This window comes from Columba livia, chromosome 2, assembly GCF_036013475.1.
Source record: "Columba livia isolate bColLiv1 breed racing homer chromosome 2, bColLiv1.pat.W.v2, whole genome shotgun sequence".
Classification (NCBI taxonomy): Eukaryota; Metazoa; Chordata; class Aves; order Columbiformes; family Columbidae; genus Columba; species Columba livia.
The window spans coordinates 125834624-125844805 of record NC_088603.1 but is presented as its reverse complement, the minus strand read 5'-3'; positions in this window follow the sequence as shown (position 1 = coordinate 125844805).

Here is a 10182-nt window from a genome sequence, read left to right as displayed (position 1 = left end):
TCCTTTGCCTATGTCTCTTAATTTCTCTCTCTCTCGGTCATTGGCCTTATGACTGAATGGCTTAGTTTATTCACCGTGCAATATCTTTATGATGCTGTTTTCTGTAATTTATGTCAGATACAAGACAGTGGACAGTGTTATTTAATTCTATAAAGGGCTTTAGGATGTCATTTGTACAAAAGATACTTACGGAATAAAGTCATGAGTCTGCAAAAGGCTTATTCATGTAAATAGTTACATTAAAATAGATGTGCTGCTCATGTGAAGAAGAAATTTCCAGGTTGGACCCTAATATTTTGTACTTGCATACATAGGCATCCAAAGTAGATTGTCCTCTGAAAGTCTTCTCCAGAAGTTAAATTTTCTGACTTATAGCTGGCATTTATAGCTTACTGTGAATCCAAGAAGGTGCTATTTTATGGTCACGTTGGGTGATATTTAACTCATCCAACTCAAGGTGTCCCAGAAAGGTGTGTAAGCTGGAGACTGGTTGTGGTACAGTCAGCTGCCTTCAGGAGGCAAGCCAGAGCATGGACGTTCGAGGCCTGCTTTTCCCCGTGTTCTTTATATAATAGGAAAATAATAACAGGAAAGTCTGATCTCCTTACTGGCCACAAACAGAGGCTTTCTGGAGTCTTACTAAGTCTCAGGCGGGTCTCGATTAGCTTGGGAGGATTTTCCTGTTACCTCATTAAAAACAAAACAAAACAAAACAAAAACAAACCACATACGCTTTACATTTGTTTTAGAGCCAGTGCTTTTAAAATTTCTGGTTATTTTGTTTACTGTTAGATAAATCTTCTTTTTTTTGTGAGTGGCTTTGTCTCCTGTGAGGTGTCCAGTGGGTTTTCACCAGACCAGAATTACAGAGAAAAAACCAAAATTAACTCAGAACTAAAGAGGACTAGAAAGCCGCAAGACTCTGGGTTTTTCTCTGAGTGTCTTTTCCATGTTAGACCAATCTCAGCTGTGTTAAAATATTCCCTGGCAGCACGTTTCTTTTCACAGAATATCTCCAGTTCACTAGTCTCAAATTATGACATGTATCCCAGAATATGAAAGCTTTTGGCTTAGCCTGAATAAGCTTTCTGGTAAGACAGATGTTCAGTCTTTGGATATGTAATGGAAAACCCATTCAATGTCTCATCAGTACAAAAATGATGATTTGATCCAACTTCAGGTGCTTTGTCTCCTACAGAAACTTTTATATCTATTATCCAGAAAATGGCATGATGATTTCAAATTGGATTCTAGATGCTGGTGGAGGCTGGGCCCTGATTCACTGACAACACCAAGTCTTTCCATTCATTACCTCTCTGTTGGGTGTGAGGGAGACAGGAAAGCAAAAGGAAGAAGGAAACCCATCAGCTTTTAACCTTTCTTTTTCTTAATGTTTCCCTTGTCCTAAAGCAGACATCTGATTTTTCACTCTGCTGCATGATGGAGGAGCAACTCCATCCAAGCCCCAAAGCAGCTCCTTGTCCTGTCCCTCGCTTTTGTGTCTCTGTTGTCTCACAGGTGACTTCCACTGTCTCAGGATATCTTCTTAATCATACTGATTGTGCTGGCCAAAATCCATCAGTGTGCTTCATGGGTTCAGGCCTGGAGGGTTAGGAAGAAAAATTCAGCAGCTCAGAATAATAGATCAGGCACTGTACAGACTTCCCATTTCCCTGACCAATGAGCCAGAGATTTTGTGAACCAGCTTCTGGAGATGGCATCAAGTAATCCATTCAGTAAGTGGCCTGTTGTGTGGGGATTTTTTTTTTCTTTTTTCTCCCCCCCCCACCCCCCCCACCCCCAGCTTTCTATTTTAAGATAATCAAGAAAAAGAAAAAAGAAATCACATTTTGAAGTAAAAATAGTGAGAAAAATGTGGTTTGCTAAGGGTTAAGAAATGTTATAATGTCCCTTAAAAATGAAACCTCTTTTTCTCCAAGCCACAGTGCCATCATGGGGTTCAGAAGGATGCTTTAGATGGGTGGACATTTTAGTATCTGTGTTAGGCCTCACACAAGGATTACATCCAGCCATGACATAAAGGTAGTTTTTAGGTAACTTTTCATTTATTATCCTTTCATAATCATTTGACTATGGAAGCTGGGGGAAAAGCCCATTTTTAACAATATTTTGTATACTGTATTTTTTGCTTTTCCAGAAAAAAAGATAAAATCTGTTTTGAGCAATTCTGTGTATGTTTTCCAATACAATCTAATTCAACAATTCCTTAAAATATCTCACTGAGGGAAGGAAAAGAAGAAGTATTTCAATTAGGGGATAAAAATTACAGTCAGAACAGACTAATTTTTATAGTAAATACTGTATTATTTTTTATATTCAGACTTGGTTTCAGGGGATAAAGAGATTGGCTGGAATGTAAGCTTGTAACTTGACTTAAACAACGAGACATTCAAATGCACAAAGGAGACAGAAGGCAGCTCTTTTTTCTTTTTTCCTGGAGCAGACAAGGCAGCCGGTGACAGAAGAAAGGGTCCCAATCCCTGCACTGAGGCTCCTGTGTGGAGCAGGGGCAGCCCATGTCCTGGCAGCAGGGATGCTGAGCTACGTGGCTTGTTGTAAACAAGAGCTTATAAGACCATGTTACACCATGTTACACCATGTTACCCACACCATTTGACCACTGTCTACTGTTCCAAGGAGGAAAGCAAAGCGGAGGAGAACAAAAGGGTGGGAGTGTCAGGGAGAAAAAAAACGGAGTTGCTGCCATAATCAACATTTCATTGAACTGTGAATTTTAACAGGTTCTCTGTAGTTCAGATTGTTATTTTGTCCACTTGGTACCTGTACGAGAGAATGCCAATGGCTGAGTGGATATTGCAGTGCAGCTGAATTCTCGTGGACTTCGCAAATGGGTCTCTTGTCCAATATGCTTCAGCCTATATGAGTGCAGCTAAGTTATATTGCCACATTGTTTTTGATGCTACATTTAATTTTATGAATAGACTGGTTTCTAAATTGCTAACCAGTTGTCTGATTAGCTGCCACAGATACCATTTAATCTAAGTGCTCAAGTAAAGCGTAACCGCTGCTTTTATGATATTGTCAATACTTCTGTCATGTCTGTCTAACTGGCATTTGTGCAACCTGTGCTCATATGATAAAATTCCTTTAAAAATCGTTAAAGAAAAGTATAGGTATTTGTGAGTAAAACTAATGGTTATATATAGTTTTTTTGTAAATAGTACATGCTACCCTATGACTTAATGTCTGGTTGAATTTCAATGCAAAATGTGACAAACTGTGAAGTAAGGGAATGGATCACTTATCTTTTGTTCTTTCTCTTAAAATATCTGCTCTTCTTCCCTGAGAAACGAAGGGTATATTTTTTCAGGATTTATTTTCCAGCCCCCAAGAAGAGTTTATTTTAGTGTTTGTGGGGTACAATCTGAAAATATGGATTTAGGTTGCATTCAAAATGAGCTACTGGAACAAATTTAGAAGCTGATTTTCTTGAGATCTGCAGTTTGTTCCATGAAAGCAAATATTATGACCACAAGTCATGCCTGTAATGGGAAAGCTGATCACCTGACAGCGTGCTGAAGTACTTACAGCTTGTGAAGTAGGTCTTGTCACCCCTGTTTTCTAAGTAGAGACACAGAAAAACGAAGTTGGATTGTGCACTGGGAATGTAGACAAAGCACAGCAACACAAACATGATGAGCAGGTGCTAACACTGCCCAGACTAGATGCCTGTGATGTGAATTATTTGCAGGTAACGAAAAGAGAGAGAGGCTCCTCAGAAGACCATTCAGATTTAGCCCTGTGAAGCCTGGTTAAATAAATGCTTTCTGATCTCATGCTCTGTTGGCGGCTATTTCATAGTTTGGGGTAAGGGACATTGCAACAAGACACAAGAACCAAACAGCAGCCATAAGCTAAACTAAACACCTCAGGCTGGTCAGGGTGGGTACAGCCTTGATGGATGCTGGGCAGCATCGCAGGAGGAGATCTGCTCCCCATCACAAGACGTGGAGTGTGTTGTGAACCAGCAAGAGTTAATGTGAAGAATATCCCCTCCCCTGTCCCTGTGTTAAATCTGTGCCTGCCAGCTATTGCATTTCTCAGTTTCTCATATGTACCTCTGGTCTTGCTTGCTCAAGGTCGAAATATTGTCATCACATGGTAGTGAACAATGTGTTTTTGCTAGTATGGTTTTGTTGCAGGGGTGTTTGCTTTTTGCACAGCATAAAATAGTTAAACGTGGTGTTTTGCTTACCTATGGATAGCGCTTTTTGTACTTGGTTTATATGGTTACCTGAGTTATTTTCCATCTGTTTCCTCACATCACTTTCAACTGGATTAATCCTACTGCCTGATTGTGGCACCTTCCACGATGCAGTGTAATTAACCACAGGCAACTATTCAACATATTAGACATGAAAGCAACGTAGTGTGTTTTTTTCTGGCTTCTTGACGTGTGAAGGCCAAAAGAACCACTTTGTCCTCTCCAAAGCTTCTCTACCATTCTTTGGTGTATGATCAGAATATTTTTAGATGGCCTTGCAGGTATTCATTTATACCTAGGACACATTGCAATAATATTGCTTTAGCCCCACAACCAGCCTCTCTACGCTGAAAAGAGAGGAATGTTGGCAACTGGTTAATATATAGCAGAAGAAATTAAATGCCTCTGACAGTAATTGCCTGAAGAAAATTCAAAAGATGAGATAGCAACAACACAGCAGACACAAAATAACTAGATTAAGAGCACAATAGCCATATGTCAACGTTATATTAAGAAAACAGTGCTTAAAATGGTAAGGTCAGAGTCTTTGCCAAGAGCGTGACTTGTGCTTGCCAAACTAGTTTTGTCAGAGAAAGTAGCCTATGGAAAAGGTGCAAAAACCAGCCTCCCACTTCAGACCCTGCAATTTGAAATCCCAGTGTGTCCAGCTCAGATTTATTACTGCAATTGATGAGGAGTATTAATGTGGGAGGGAAATGTTAAAAACGAAAAACAATTATTTTTCCATTTCTCAGTCTACTTAGAACTAAATGATGCTAATAAAGCAAGCGGTAGTTGGCTAACAAAGTAATTTCTCCCCATATAAATCTTGACTCTTAAAATGTTTGTATTGCATTATAATCTCCTGTTCTCTAAAACTAACATGAGTCATCAACTGGCAGCTTGCATTAGAAATTAAGTTCATATTTTGTTGTGAGTTTCTCACAAGACTGGGGTTGCTGATGTCTAAGGAGGGGTACTCAGGTAATCAGGTTTCAGGCCTCCTTACACTTTGATTAAACATGGTGAATTCCCCCACTCAGATGAAAATATCCATCTCTAGGAAGTCTTAATACAGACACCACTACCATAATACCACTTTCAGAACAAAGATATAGACTCTAAGTTTTGATATCAAGGGGTGTTACATGTACCTATCAGTTAACTTCTCTAAGATTTCAGTATATACATATTTTATTGAGTATCAGTACACAACAAGATTATTCTTTCCTTGAAGGTTTACTCTGAACATCAGGAAACCCTTTTTCACTGTGAGGGTGACCGAGCACTGGCACAGGTTACCCAGAGACGCTGTGGAGTCTACATCCTTGGAGATATTCAAGAGTTGTCTGGACACGATCCTGGTCAACAAGCTCTCGGTGGCCCTCCCTGAGCAGGAGAATTGGACCAGATGCCGTCCAGAGATCTCTTCCCCCACCTCAGTCGTTCTAGGATTCTGTAAAGAGGTGACTGATGCAAAGTATCTGTTAATGGTCCTGTCTGTTTGGGGGAACATCTGGTCTATGCCTAGCTTTACATGTCATCTGCATTATCTTTGTAAGAACAGATTAATAGCCTGCTGTAAGGTGCTATAGTTAAATAGTTTAGCCTGTTTATTCCAGCCAAAAACCAGAAAAAAACCCCGAGCAACCAACAACAAAACCCCCAAACAAACAAACAAAAACAAAGAAACTCCTCAGTAAGCATAAGGCATCTGGGTACAGATTTTACCAGATCTACTTCAGGTCTTTTAAAGGTAAAACTGTCAGCAAAATATCACACTCCTAAGTGACACAGTTATACCAGTGTGAATTTTCATATGTAGGCCAACTCTTGTTCTACTATATGTAAAATGAATCACAGGCTACAGTCCAATTCCCTTAACAAAAAATAATTGGCAGAAAGTTCTACTGCCAGATTTGACAGTGAAGGAGCTGTACGGGCACGCAGACTGATTTAGGTTTGTTTTCAGAGGCACTTCTTCCAAACGAGGTTACCCTGTGTGAGTGAGGCATCGTTAGGAAGTTTGCCTTGCTGCTGCCCATTTATTTCAGATATTTAACTCTGTGTACCACTTGACCACTCTTGCGAGGGCCATATACCCTGTGCTGGATATTAGTTGGTATACTAGTCCACAAGCAGCTCAGTAGCAAAGGTGATATTCCCCCTCTGTCCCATCTTCTTTGCAGGTGCTCCTGCAATGGTACCACCTGAAATCCCAGTAGCTGCATCTTGGTGTGGACACTTTGAATACGTGTGTAATCCTAAGTTTTGCATGCCTTACACACAAAATACGTAATTTTGAACCCAGCACATTGTGTTCTTTTTTCCTTTGCTGCCTGTTTTCTAAGGTGTTTGCAGCATATCAACCTTTTGTAAGTACAACACCTAGAATTGTACCTTTTTGCATACCCCTCCCCTAATGAAAAAGGAAATTACTGCCTAATTAACTGACTATAAGATCAGGGGCTTTATGAGAAAAACAGAGGATTCATGAGAATGCAAAGCTTGGCATTATTGCAATGTATGAAAAAACATTTTTGACATTGGTTAAATTATCATTTACTCAAATTCATCTATCTTATTAAAAGCTAAGTCAGAACAGCCTGTTGCTTAAAAGAACATACCTTCCCATGAATATGTTGTTTTGATTCCATGGTCCTTTTTTTTGTTAAATCTATTTATGAGCTGAAGGAAGTGAAAGACAAGTGGGAAAAAATTAGCAGCTGATATCTCTAGTTCTGACTAGATACTGCCACATATTTAATATTTAGTTGATTTTAGATTTATAAATAATCTTTATATGTTTGCAGTATTGAAATGGTAAATATTCCCTTTCTGGGCTCAATAAAAATAACAGTGAATATAAACATTCAATGGTCACTATTTTTTTAAAAGCTACGTTTTCTTGTCTTTGAAATACATAGATGGCTACTTGGTTTAGTAAAGGCTCACTGTAATTAGTGGTACACACTTACGAGGAGTTGAAGTGTTCAAATTCAAGCCATGTCAAGGCTTTCTCATGTTCAAAATCCATCCATTAGATTAGGTGGAAGGGTCGTAAAGCATTCTGTGAAATCAGGCGCTGATATATCACTCTTGAAGGGTGTTAATTTGGTTCTCCAGTTTTGATTTGTTTGGAAGAACATATTAATTGCTTGTTAGAGAGAATTAAACCATTTTGTGCTAAAAAAAAAAAAAAAGAAGATAAAACAGAATTGCTGAGAATAAAAAGCTGGATCTTTGCAGAGTGTTTTTATTCTGATTACAGCAGCTTGTTTTGCAAAGGGCAGAACAGGATGATTCTGTCTTTTTGGATCTTTGAACAGCTCGCAGAAATGAAGGCTGATACTGCTGAGAAATGAGAAACAGAGAGAATTTTATTCCCTGCCAATAAACTATTCTTAAGGTCATAATGTTATGTGGTCTGCCTCAGCATCTCTCCTGGCTCACAACTTAAGCAGCCGGGAAAATGATTGCAGACAAAAAATATTCTACTTGAAAGCAAAAGTCCTTGGTTCTGTTGCAGCTGCAGTGACATGATTGTACCTGGGGCCTCATCCTGTATTTCTGGAGCCGGGTCAGCCATGAGTGTTAATAGAGCCTAACTTGGGCATTAGGATGTGCACGGATTAAGTCAAGAACAGTCATAACCACCACGAATCCAGATGGAGGGGTCTCTTAAGAATGAAGATTCTGCCATGACAGCATCAATTTTAAAATACAAACTATTTCAAGCAGGTGTGTAGGTCCATGCTCTGCATGTGGCCTGATTGTAGAGAAGACACTGATTGGACAAGCAGTGGAGGATTAATGTCCTCATGTGTTTGTTTTGTTTTGGTTTGGTTTTGTTTTTGTTTTACAACAGACCTGTATTCCCACCATAGGAAGTGTAAACGTTGGTTTAGAGATCACAGAGCAAGTCTGTGCCTCTCTACTAAATTGCCTGACATGCTCTTATGAGGGTTACCACTTCTGTCACATGTTACTCAAGGTGTAAGCTGGAGGAGGGACCTACCTACTCACATGAACCTGTCCTGGTGCCTCACTGTGTTTGAACAGAGGTTCCCAGTGTGATCAGTGAAGTGAGGGGCTGCAAGAGTCACAGGAAATTTCAGGAAATATGGTGCTGCTTTGAGGAGAACCATGTGAAGCTAAGTAGCCTTGATTATTTTCTACAAGAGTAGCTATTTTCTAGTATATTGTGTCAACATTACACCTGTCTCTCCTAACAGGAGGTACATGAAGAGAAAGCAAATGTGTACATCTACCTGCAAATCTACCAAATACCCAGCTGCTTATTTTTTTTTTTTTTTGGCTTGATTGTTGAATTAGCTGTGAGACCCAAGCATCATCATTTCATTTTTCAATAGGTTTTTTATTTGCTCAGTGGTTATACTGTGTAGGATTATGTTTTCCTTTTCCTTTTGTTTAGTTTGAATCTCTGTCTTCTTAAAACATGCTGTGTTTAAAGCTGAAATGACACTACTCAGCTTCTCTTGATAATGCCACTTTGCAGTGTTGCTCTCAAATGGGTGTGAAAAACCTACTTGGGAATTTTATGGATTCAGTATTTATATTCAGTAGACATTACAGAGTTTGAATACTACAGAAATTCCTTCCAAATGTGAAATACCTGTGCATAGACACAAAATTTACTTTTTGCAGTGACCTTACCATGTATTAGCTCTCTGCCTTGCCTACTTCAATTCTTATGCCTCCAGCAAAGAGCAAGTTTGATTTCTTAGAAACACCAACAGGAGACTTCCTTTGTACACCTTAAAACTAGTGATCCAAACCTTGTACTTTGTTGCTAAGAAGTGTATGTTTTAATCTTTCCTCCTTAACTCTTTAGCAACCTACCAAACCTCTTGTTTTGTATGCCTGCTGTATTTCTGCCTTGTCCTCACCCCTGGGCTCTCTGAGCCAGGAGCTGTTGCCTGAGCTTGACTTTGTCACTACCAGTCACTCCGTCTGTACATGAGTCTGTACATGAGTCTGTACATGCTACCAAATGCAAAGAAAAAAGAATCCCAAAACATACATCTCCTTTATTAGACTTTTTTTTTTTTTAATGCATTTGAGATGTTTGTGCTTTAGGAATGAAATGTATTGGCTATAAGGGCTAGATACGAACTTACACCACCAGGTTTAAGTTAATGTGGTTGGCTCAAGCACAAATACTGGAATTTCTCCATTGAAGGAAATAAAACAACTTTTGGCTTTTTTCTGAATTTCTGTAACTTTGTTTGTGAGATAAAGGTCATCCAATTTTTCAGATTCACTTGTCTAAACTTGTTTTGTCCATCTGTTTTTGTCCTGGCATGCACACCAGTAAATCCTTCATGTAAGTTCTGTTTCATTGTTCTTCCAGAACAGTGAGGATAAACACTCAGGGATATTATTGCTCTCTAAATAAAATAGAATTGTTCTCATTTTCTTTAAACAGGAAAATATCCATTAGCGACACAGATAGGGATGTGAAATCCATAGCAAAATAATGACACTATATTTGTTAGGAATCAAGATAAAATATGGCTTCATTTTAAAAATGATACCTAAACCTCAATGAAACAACAGAGATGTAAATAATTAAAAATATTTTAACATCAATTTTTGATCTTTTTATTTTTTATTTTTTTTTTAATTTCTGAGGGACTCATTCATAGCCATCTTCAGATTTGGCCACAATTTAGTGGGCACGTATTTCAGCACTTTGCAGTGAAGCAAATTGCTCAAGCTTTTGTATATTTATAAAATATAAATGAATGATAAATATTGCATATTTTTATACTATAAAAAACTAACAGTCCTTTATATTGTCACCCCAATGGGTAGGTGTAAATAGTGTAAAATTTAGAAAGTGTCTGTTGATTCCAGGTTTTGGAGTCAGATTCTGATCCATGTTAGGGTTTGCTAAATTACAGAAATGTATC